The following is a 9,864-nucleotide window of genomic DNA, read 5'->3' as shown; positions in this document are numbered from 1 at the left end:
GTACCAATTTACATTCCCACCAACAGTGCAGGAGGGTTCCTTTTTCTCTTCACCCTCTCCAGCATTTAACTTCTAGATTTTTTGATGATGGCCATTCTGATTGGTGTGAGGTGATATCTCATTGTGGCTTTGACTTGCATTTCTCTAATGATTAGTGATGTTGAGCATCTTTTCATGTGTTTGTTAACCATCTGCATATCTTCTTTGGAGGAATGTCTATTTAGATCTTCCACGCATTTTTGGATTGGGTGGAAGACCTAAATATTTGCTTTTTTGGTATTAAGCTGCATGAGCTGCTTGTATATTTTGGAGATTAATCCTTTGTCCATTGCTTCATTGGCAAATATCTTCTCCTATTCTGAGGGCTGTCTTCTTGTCTTGTTTATGGTTTCTTTTGCTGTGCAAAAGCTTTTAAGTTTCATTAGGTCCCATTTGTTTATTCTGAATTTTATTTCCATGATTCTAGGAGGTGAGTCAAAAAGGATCTTGCTTTGATGGATGTCATAGAGTGTTCTGCCTATGTTTTCCTCTAGGAGTTTTATAGTGTCTGGCCTTACATGTAGGTCTTTAATCCATTTGGAGTTGGTTTTTGTGTATGGTGTTAGGAAGTGTTCTAATTTCATTCTTTTACATGTTGCTGTCCAATTTTCCCAGCACCACTTATTGAAGAGGCTGTCTTTTTTCCATTGTATATTCTTGCCTCCTTTATCAAAGATAAGGTGCCCATATGTGCGTGGGTTTATCTCTGGGTTCTCTATTCTGTTCCATTGATCTATATTTCTGTTTGTGCCAGTACCATAGTCTCTTGATCACTGTAGCCTTGTAGTATAGTTTGAAGTCAAGGAGTCTGATTCCTCCAGCTCCATCTTTCCTTCTCAGGATTGTTTTGGATATTCAGGGTCTTTGGCATTTCCATACAAATCATAAAATTTCTTCTAGTTCTGTGAAAAATGCCATTGGTTATTTGATAGGGATTGCGTTGAATCTGTAATTTGCTTTGGGTAGTATAGTCATTTTCACAATGTTGATTCTTCCAATCCAAGAACATGGTATGTCCCTCCATCTGTTTGTGTTGTCTTTTATTTCTTTCATCAGTGTCTTATAGTTTTCTGCGTACAGGTCTTTTGCCTCCTTAGGCAGGTTTATTCCTAGGTATTTTATTCTTTTTGTTGCAATGGTAAATGGGAGTGTTTCCTTAATTTCTCTTTCTGCTTTTTCATTGTTAATGTATAGGAATGCAAGAGATTTCTGAGCATTGATTTTGTATCCTGCTACTTTACTAAATTTATCAATTAGTGCTAGCAGTTTTCTGGTAGCATCTTTAGGGTTTTCTATGTATAATATCATGTCATCTGCAAAGAGTGACAATTTTACTTCTTCTTTTCCAACTTGGATTCCTTTTATTTCATTTTCTTCTCTGATTGCTGTGGCTAAAACTTCCAAAACTATGTTGAATAATAGTGGTGAGAGTGGACACCTTTGTCTTATTCCTGTTCTTAGAGGAAATGCTTTCAGTTTTTCACCATTTAGAATGATGTTGGCTGTTGGTTTGTCATATATATAGCTTTTATTATGTTGAGGTAATTTCCTTCTATGCCCATTTTCTGGAGAGTTTTTATCATAAATGGTGTTGAATTTTGTCAAAAGGTTTTTCTGCATCTATTGAGATTATCATATGGCTTTTATCCTTCAATTTGTTGATATGATGTATCACGTTGATTGATTTGCATATATTGAAGAATCCTTGCATCCCAGGGATAAACCCCACTTAATCATGGTGTATGATCTTTTTAATGTCCTGTTGGATTCTGTTTGCTATTATTTTGTTGAGGATTTTTGCATCTAAATTCATCAGTGATATTGGCCTGTAATTTTCTTTTTCTGTGGCATCTTTGCCCGGTTTTGGTATCAGGGTGATGGCTTCGTAGAATGAGTTTGGGAGTATTCCTCCTTCTGCTATATTTTGGAAGAGTTTGAGAAGGATAGGTGTTAGCTCTTCTCTAAATGTTTGATAGAATTCACCTGTGAAGCCATCTGGCCCTGGGCTTTTGTTTACTGGGAGATTTTTAATCACAGTCTCAATTTCAGTACCTGTGATTGATTTGTTCATATTTTCTATTTCTTCCTGGTTCAGTCTTGGAAGATTGTACTTTTCTAAGAATATATCCATTTGTCCCAGGTTATCCAGTTTATTGGCGTATAGTTGCCTGTAGTAATCTCTCATGATCTTTTGTATTTCTGTGGTGTCAGTTGTTACTTCTCTTTTTTCATTTTGAATTCTGTTGATTTGCATCTTCTCCCTTTTTTCCTGGTGAGTCTTTCTAATGGTTTATCAATTTTGTTTATCTTCTCAAAGAACCAGCTTTTAGTTTCATTGATCTTTGCTATTGTTTCCTTCATTTCTTTTTCATTTATTTCTGATCTGATCTTTATGATTTCTTTCCTTCTGCTCACTTTGGGGTTTTTTTGTTCTTCTTTCTCTAGTTGTTTTAGGTGTAAGGTTAGGTTGTTTATTCGATAATTTTTTTGTTTCTTGAGGTAGGATTGTATTGCAATAGACTTCCCTCTTAGAACCCCTTTTGCTGCATCCCATAGGTTTTGGGCTGTGTTTTCGTTGTCATTTATTTCTAGGTATTTTTTGATTTCCTCTTTGATTTCTTCAGTGATTTCTTGGTTGTTTAATAGAGTATTGTTTAGCCTCCATGTGTTTGTAATTTTTACAGTTTTTTTCCTGTAATTGATATCTAATCTCATGGCGTTGTGGTCTGAGAAGATGCTTGATATGATTTCAATTTTCTTGAATTTACCAAAGCTTGATTTGTGACCCAAGATGTGATATATCCTGGAGAATGTTCCATGCGCGCTTGAGAAGAAAGTGTATTCTGTCGTTTTTGGATGGAATGTCCTATAAATATCAATTAAGTCGAGATGGTCTAATGTATCATTTAAAGCTTGTGTTTCCTTATTTATTTTCTGTTTGAATGATCTGTCTATTGGTGTAAGTGGGGTGTTAAAGTCTCCTACTATTATTTTGTTACTGTTGATTTCCCCTTTTACAGCTATTAGCATTTGCCTTATGTATTGAGGTGCTCCTATGTTGGGTGCATAGATATTTACAATTGTTATATGTTTTTCTTGGATTGATCCCTTGATCATTATGTAGTGTCCTTCCTTGTGTCTTGTAATAGTCTTTACTTTAAAGTCTAATTTGTCTGATATGAGTATTGCTACTCTGGCTTTCTTTTGATGTCCATTTGCATGGAATATCTTTCTCCATCCCCTCACTTTCAGTCTGTATGTGTCCCTGGTCTGAAGTGGGTTTCTTATAGATAGCATATGTAAGGTTCTTGTTTTTGTATCCATTCAGCCAGTCTGTGTCTTTTGGTTGGAGCATTTAATCCATTTACATTTAAGGTAATTATTGACATGTATGTTCCTATTACCTTTTTCTTAATTGTTTTGGGTTTATTTTTGTAGGTCTTCTCCTTCTCTTGTGTTTCCTACCTAGAGAAGCTCCTTTAGCAATTGCTGTAAGGCTGGTTTGGTGGTGCTGAATTCTCTTAACTTTTGTTTGTCTGTAAAGCTTTTGATTTCTCTATTGAATCTGAATGAGATTCTTGTTGGGTAGAGTCTTCTTGGCTGTAGGTTTTTTTCTCTCAACACTTTAAGTATATCCTGCCACTCCCTTCTGGCCTGCAGAGTTTCTGCAGAAAGATCAGCTGTTATCCTTATGGGTTTTCCCTTACATGTTATTTGTTGCTTTTCTCTTGCTGCTTTTAATATTTTTTTATTTGTGTTTAATTTTCATTAGTTTGATTAATACATGCCTCAGTGTGTTTCTCCTTGGGTTTATTCTGTATGGGACACTCTGCACTTCTTGGACTTGATTAATTATTTCCTTTCCCATGTTGGGGAAGTTTCCCACTATAACCTCTTCAAATATTTTCTCAGACCCTTTCTTTTTTTCTTCTTCTTCTGGGATGCCTATGATTTGAATGTTGGCATGCTTAATGTTGTCTCCGAGGTCTCTGAGACTGTCTTCCATTTTATTCTTTTTTCTTTTTCCTGCTCTGTGGCAGTTATTTCTACCATTCTGTCTTCCAACTCACTTACTCATTCTTCTGTCTCAGCTATTCTGCTGTTTATACCTTTCAGAGTATTTTTAATTTCAGTTATTGTGTTGTTCATTACTGTTTATTTGCTCCTTAGTTCTTCTAGGTCCTTTTTATATGTTTCTTTTATTTTCTCTATTTTGTTTTTGAGATTTGGGGTCATCTTTACTATCATTACTCTGGATTCTTTTTCAGGCAATTTGCCTATTTCCTCTTCATTTATTTGGTCTTGTGAGTTTTTATCTTGCTCCTTTGCCTGCAAGGTATTTCTTTGTTTTCTCATTTTGTCTAATTTATAGTATTTGCTGTCTCCTTTCCCTATGCTGCTTAGTAGTGATTCCTCTTGTTTCTGCCCTCTGCCTCCTGTGGTGGGGTTGGTCCCGTGTCTTGAGTAGGCTTCCTGGTGGGAGGGTCTGGTGCCTGCTTTCTGGTGTGTGGATCTTAGTCTTTTCCCTCTGACAAGCAGGGCCATGTCAGGTGGTGTGTTTTAGGGTATCTGTGAGCTTAATATGGCTTTAGGTAGTCTGTGTGCTAATGGGTGAGTTTATGTTCCTGTCTTGTTTGTAGTCTGGTGTGAGGTATCCAGCACTGGCAGTTGCAGGCAGTCAGGCGAAGCTGGGACTTAGACTCTGATAGAGGCCTCCATGAAAATTCTCTGCAGTTAATTTTCCCTGTGGCTGAGAACTCTCTAGTAGTCTAGTTTTCTGGACTCAGTTCTCCCTCCCCAGAGCCTCCACTTGACTTCTGGTCAAGGAATCCAGACTGCAGAGGTTGCTTGTCCCAGCAATAAAGGGGATTAAAAAAGACTATCCAAGCCCCAGACTAATGGTAAAAGGTAAAGTCAAACAAACAAATACTGAATCAAGGAAACACATACACACAAAAGAAACACAAAAACAGAACCCAATAGAACATAAAGCACTAGATCAACCTGGCAGAAGAACCCCAGAATGCAATCAGACAACTAAAGAGAAAACCAACAAAAATTAAAAATGAAAACAAACAAAGAAAAAAACCAGGGAAATTGTGAAAACAAGGACCAAATATAACAGGGACCAAATGGAAACAGGGAGCAAATATAACAAAGAGCAAGAGAACAACCAGATAGGTTGAAGATCCCCAAAACAAAATCAAACAATTATAATTAGAACTAAGATAAAGACAAAACCTAATAACAAAAATGAAAGCAGCGTGTAATTTGAAGAATAAAGCAAGGAAACAGAGGAAACTAATAATATTGATTAAAAGTATAATAAGATAAAATAAAATAAAAAGGGATAGAGCACAGAGCAACAGAAGACTGTAGTATGATTGGAAATAAAAAAAGAAAAAGAAAAAAATAAATAGAAATGTATTAAAGATAAGGAAGAAAAGAAGATAGAGGAGATAAACTCAGCACCACAAAAAAGCTAGCTAGAAATAGGAATATATAAAAAGGCTAAAAATAAAAATAAAAGTAAAAAATAGAATTAAAAATATGTTATAAAACGTGAAGATCCCTTAGGACTAAGATCATTAAAAAAAATAAAATAAAAGGCTAGAACTGACCACAGAATGGATCAGATCAATAGATTTAATAACAACTCTGTTTCTTTGGGGGTCTCAGCTATAAGTGTCCTTGTACATGCCTTGAACTTCATGCCAACTTCACCTCCCAAAGAGGCCCTCTTCTGCCTCTGGGTTGGACTCTGGACCTGCTGTGGGTCCTGTGGGGTCCTCTTAGGCTCTGATCTGGCCCGATTCCTGTGTGTGCTTGCTCCCACAGTCCACAGCTGCCAGAGCTAGACCGTTTTCATTTGTGGGAACATTCATTGTCTACTCTGATATTCCGAAGACATAGGGTCTACCTTGCTGATCACCGGCCTTTAGTCTGCAGCGTGTGTATCTGATGGAAAGATTTTAGAGCCTCTTCCTTAGTCCCCCAGTCCCTGGTGTTCAGCTTTGGTTTTGTCCTTGCTTCTGCCTGTCCCACGTGCATTTCTAACAAAGGAGGCAGTGGACATGGGGCCTCAGGTGGCATTGCCTTAGATAACTAGAGAAACAGATTTTTTTAATTTTAATTTTTATTTATTTTTTAATGTGTAGTGTAAAGTCAAGAGTGCCTTCAACATAATTAGGAGCCAGAGGAGCTAAGCACGGGAGGCCAAGCATAGCTGGGACAAGTGCAGGAATGGTGGGCAAGGACCACAGGTGGCTTGGGAGCAGTGCTGTGACAGCACAATGTCTCCTCCCCAGGTGTCACTGACGGGGAGGCTGGGTCCATCCCAGCTTGTCACATACCCGAGTGTAACCAGTTGTTAGATATTCTGTGCAAGCAACACAACCTCCTGAGAAAAACCAGCTTCAGTCTAAGCATGGACCTCTGTAGACTCAGGAACCCCTGTTCAGTCAGGTTCAAGCCCCAGGAACCAGCCAGCTGGGGGATGCGTGCCAGCTTGTGTGAAGGCAGCTCTGTGAACTTCATGGCATTTTTGAGAGATGGGGGCAAGAGCTCTTTAAGCTTCTGGAGTGGGACCTTAAAAGCTGGGAGGAGGTGGCCATGATGGTCCAGGGACATTTCCTGGGATGAAGCAGCCCTGATGGACGGTCAGGCCGGCCTCTGTGGGGGGTCCAGGCCCAATCCAGCCCCTTCTGCTTGGTGCAGAGCAGAAAAGTCCACCAGCAGTTCAGCTGCACAACTCTCAGGCTGTGGGACCTTTTCTTCTCAGTTTCTTTATCTGTAAAATGGAGCCAACAATTCCTAGAGCTGATGTGAGAGTTAAACAGGAAATGCTTGGTGGTGTCAGCACAGCCCCTGGCACACGCTCAGCCTTCCATCCGCAGTGGCTCTTTTCACGGGAACCAAACAGAAAACAGGGGTGGCTTCTGTTGTAGACTTTTCTGAGCTGCCAGGACACTGGTCTTCCTATAAAAGGCCTCCATTTGGAGAAAAAAAGATCTGTGGTCAAGTGCATAAAAGCCAGGGGACAACATAGCAGCGTGCTCTCAGCCCTTCCTACAAACTTCTGCATCCATCCAATGGCATTGACCGCCAAAGCTGGGCCTCCTCATGTGAGTCACTGGGACAAAGCACTGGTGTCATCCCTGCCATCAGGGTCAAGTCTAGAGGGACCCGATCAAAACGGGTGGGGGTGGAGGGCAGGGACAGAGTGGTTGAGCAGTGGACGTAGGCCCCTCTCCCAGATACCATGGGAGCAGAGCAAGGGACAGTGGCCTCTGCAGGGGAGGGTCCTGGAGGCCTTCTCAGAGGAGGTGATGCCAGATTTGGGCTTTGCAGGATGAGGATGATTTTTCCAGGTGGTAGGAGCAGGTGTCCCTGGCAGAAGGTCCTGTGTGAACAAATGCCTAGAACCCCCAAGGAGTGGCACTCAGTAGCAGCAATATGCCCAGCGTGTAGTGAGCATCTGGTATGTTTGGGGACTGTGCCACGTGCTGGTGGCATGAACCTGAATAAGGCAGGCAGGCTGGCGAGTGGGGGTGGGTGCAGAGGGCGGAGGGGACTGGGAAGAAGCCCATGGGTGGGGAGTGAATTGCATAGGGCCTCACAGTGTGTGGGTGGCAGGTCTTCCTTCAAGGAGCCCAAGGCAGGGTTGGCTGGGCCCAAAAGGACCTGGAATGTCAGGGCTGGGCTTGTTTCTCTAAGGGGTCAGCAGGGAGGGTGAGAATAGCCCAGGGTGGGGCCTGGTGTGTGGGCAGGGTGTTTTTTTCCTCAAAAGCAACTGGGAAGTGAGGGCTTTCACTTTCGCTTTTGCTTTTCCTGGTGTATCTGGGCCAGGGGATGTGTGTGGTTATTGCAGACACACAATATTCACAGCTGGGGCCAATTGGGTCTTGTTCACACTCGGCCAGAGGAAGATTCCTGGGTAAGCAGCAGGGTAGGACCCCCGCCCATCTCCCCATCCCTAGGACAACTGCTGGAGAAAAAGATGATTGTCACTAACTTACAGAAGAAGGGAAATCGAAGCTCAGGGCGATGAGGTCAAGGGCCCCAGGCGGCAGGTTGAGCAGGGGCAGAGCCTGGGTTTGGAGGCAGGTGTGTGTGACCGCTTCCTCCTGCCCCCTGGGCCCTAAACAGTGCAGAGGGAGGGTGACACCTGCTCAGGTGGGCTCAGCTCGGGATCCGGACTCCTGAGACGTGAGTAGTGACCCCAGAAGGAAGTAGGTGTTGGGGGTGCTCAGTCCTTTGGGAAATTTGGAGGAAGCAGAGGGGGTGGAGGGGGGCAGGGGGACAGAGCCTCTCCTCCTGTGGCCTGGCCACCTTGAGGCTGCCCCCAGGGTGCTGTGCTGAGGCTGCTGGGGGCAAAGGGATTCTTTTGAGATACAAGGGATCAAGGTTTCATCACCCTCCCTCTCTCTGAGTGTCTGCTCAGTGCCAGGCCCTCAGGGGCAACTGAGGCCTGAGAGAAGAGGGACAGGAGACCAAGTGGGGAGATGCAGGGCTGTGTCTTCCTGTGCTCATCAGGCCCTCAGGTCGGGATGTGAGTGATGGGTGGTCCTGTTCCGGGAAGCTGGCCCAGTGGAGGAAGTAGGAAGGGCTTGTTGCAGGAAAGGGGACCCCTTCCAGGGCCCGAGAGTGGGCTCTGCTCTAGCACTCAGAAATGAATTGTCCGAGGAGACGCACCTGCTGACAAAGCAGGAGATTTTATTGGGAAGGGGCTCCTGGGAGGAGGAGGGGAAGGGAACCCAGGAGGCCTGCTCTGCCGTGTGGCTCGCGGTCTCAGGTTTAGGGGATGGAGTTAGTTTCCAGGTTGTCTCTGGGCAATCACGCTGACTCAGGGTCCTTGCTGGTGGCGCACGGTGGCTCATCCAAGATGGAGTCCAGTGGGGAGGATTCTGGGAGTTTGGTAGGACATATGGACTGGTGTCTCCTCTCTCCTTTTGACCTTTCCTCAATTCTGGTTGGTTGTAGCTTGTTAGTTCCTCGTTCCTCACTGGGACCACCGGTTGTAGGATAACTTGTGCAGGTGGCTGGTATCGTGCCTGGCCAGGGCAGGAGGATTCAGTCAGTGTTTCCCCTAACAACTCCCCCCTGAGAGACTTCATACTCAAGATACTTCTTGGGAATTGGGGCGAGGTCTCTTTCTTCTCTATTTCCTGCTAAGTGTGAACATGGTCCTGCCTAATGGAATAGGTCTCTCTCCACCTGATCTAAACTGAGCTATTCTGTGCCCAAAACAGGCACTCACCCTCGTAGTAACAACGATTTAGCCTGCAACTGTGGGAGTCTGTTGGAGATGAAACAGGGGCCAAACGGGAGGCCTAGCAGGATGGTCATCACCGGGCCCAGAAAAGGAAGGTAAAATTTGGGGTGAGGGCTGCAGGATGTGTGACTTTCTTCTGCTTGGTACCGCCTGCCCTGGCCCGGCCACCCCGCGCAAGGAGAGGTTTTGGAACGTCTTGCCCAAGGCTCAGGCATTGTTCAGATTTTAGCTAAGAGGGCCCACACTCAGCCCGCCAGCCACGGTGGCTCTTTGCTCATGAACAAACAGGAACCAGGGGTTGCTTCCTGTTTTAGGCTCTTGTGAGTTGCCAGAACATTGGCCTTCCTGGAAAAGCCCTCTGCTCGGAAAGAAAAAGATCTGTTGTCAAGTGGAAACGAGCCTGAATGGAGAACAGCAGGGTGTACTCAGCTCCAGATCCCTGCACCATGTTTCCTGTTTTGTAATCTTAAGATAAAAAGACAAACTGTAGACGATGTAGATGACATTAATCAATAGACAACATATAATAGGAATAGAAGAGGTTTTTTCTT

The sequence above is a fragment of the Hippopotamus amphibius genome, chromosome 7 (assembly GCF_030028045.1).
Source record: "Hippopotamus amphibius kiboko isolate mHipAmp2 chromosome 7, mHipAmp2.hap2, whole genome shotgun sequence".
Taxonomy (NCBI): domain Eukaryota; kingdom Metazoa; phylum Chordata; class Mammalia; order Artiodactyla; family Hippopotamidae; genus Hippopotamus; species Hippopotamus amphibius.
The sequence above is the reverse complement of the archived record's forward strand: the minus strand, read 5'-3'. Positions refer to the sequence as shown.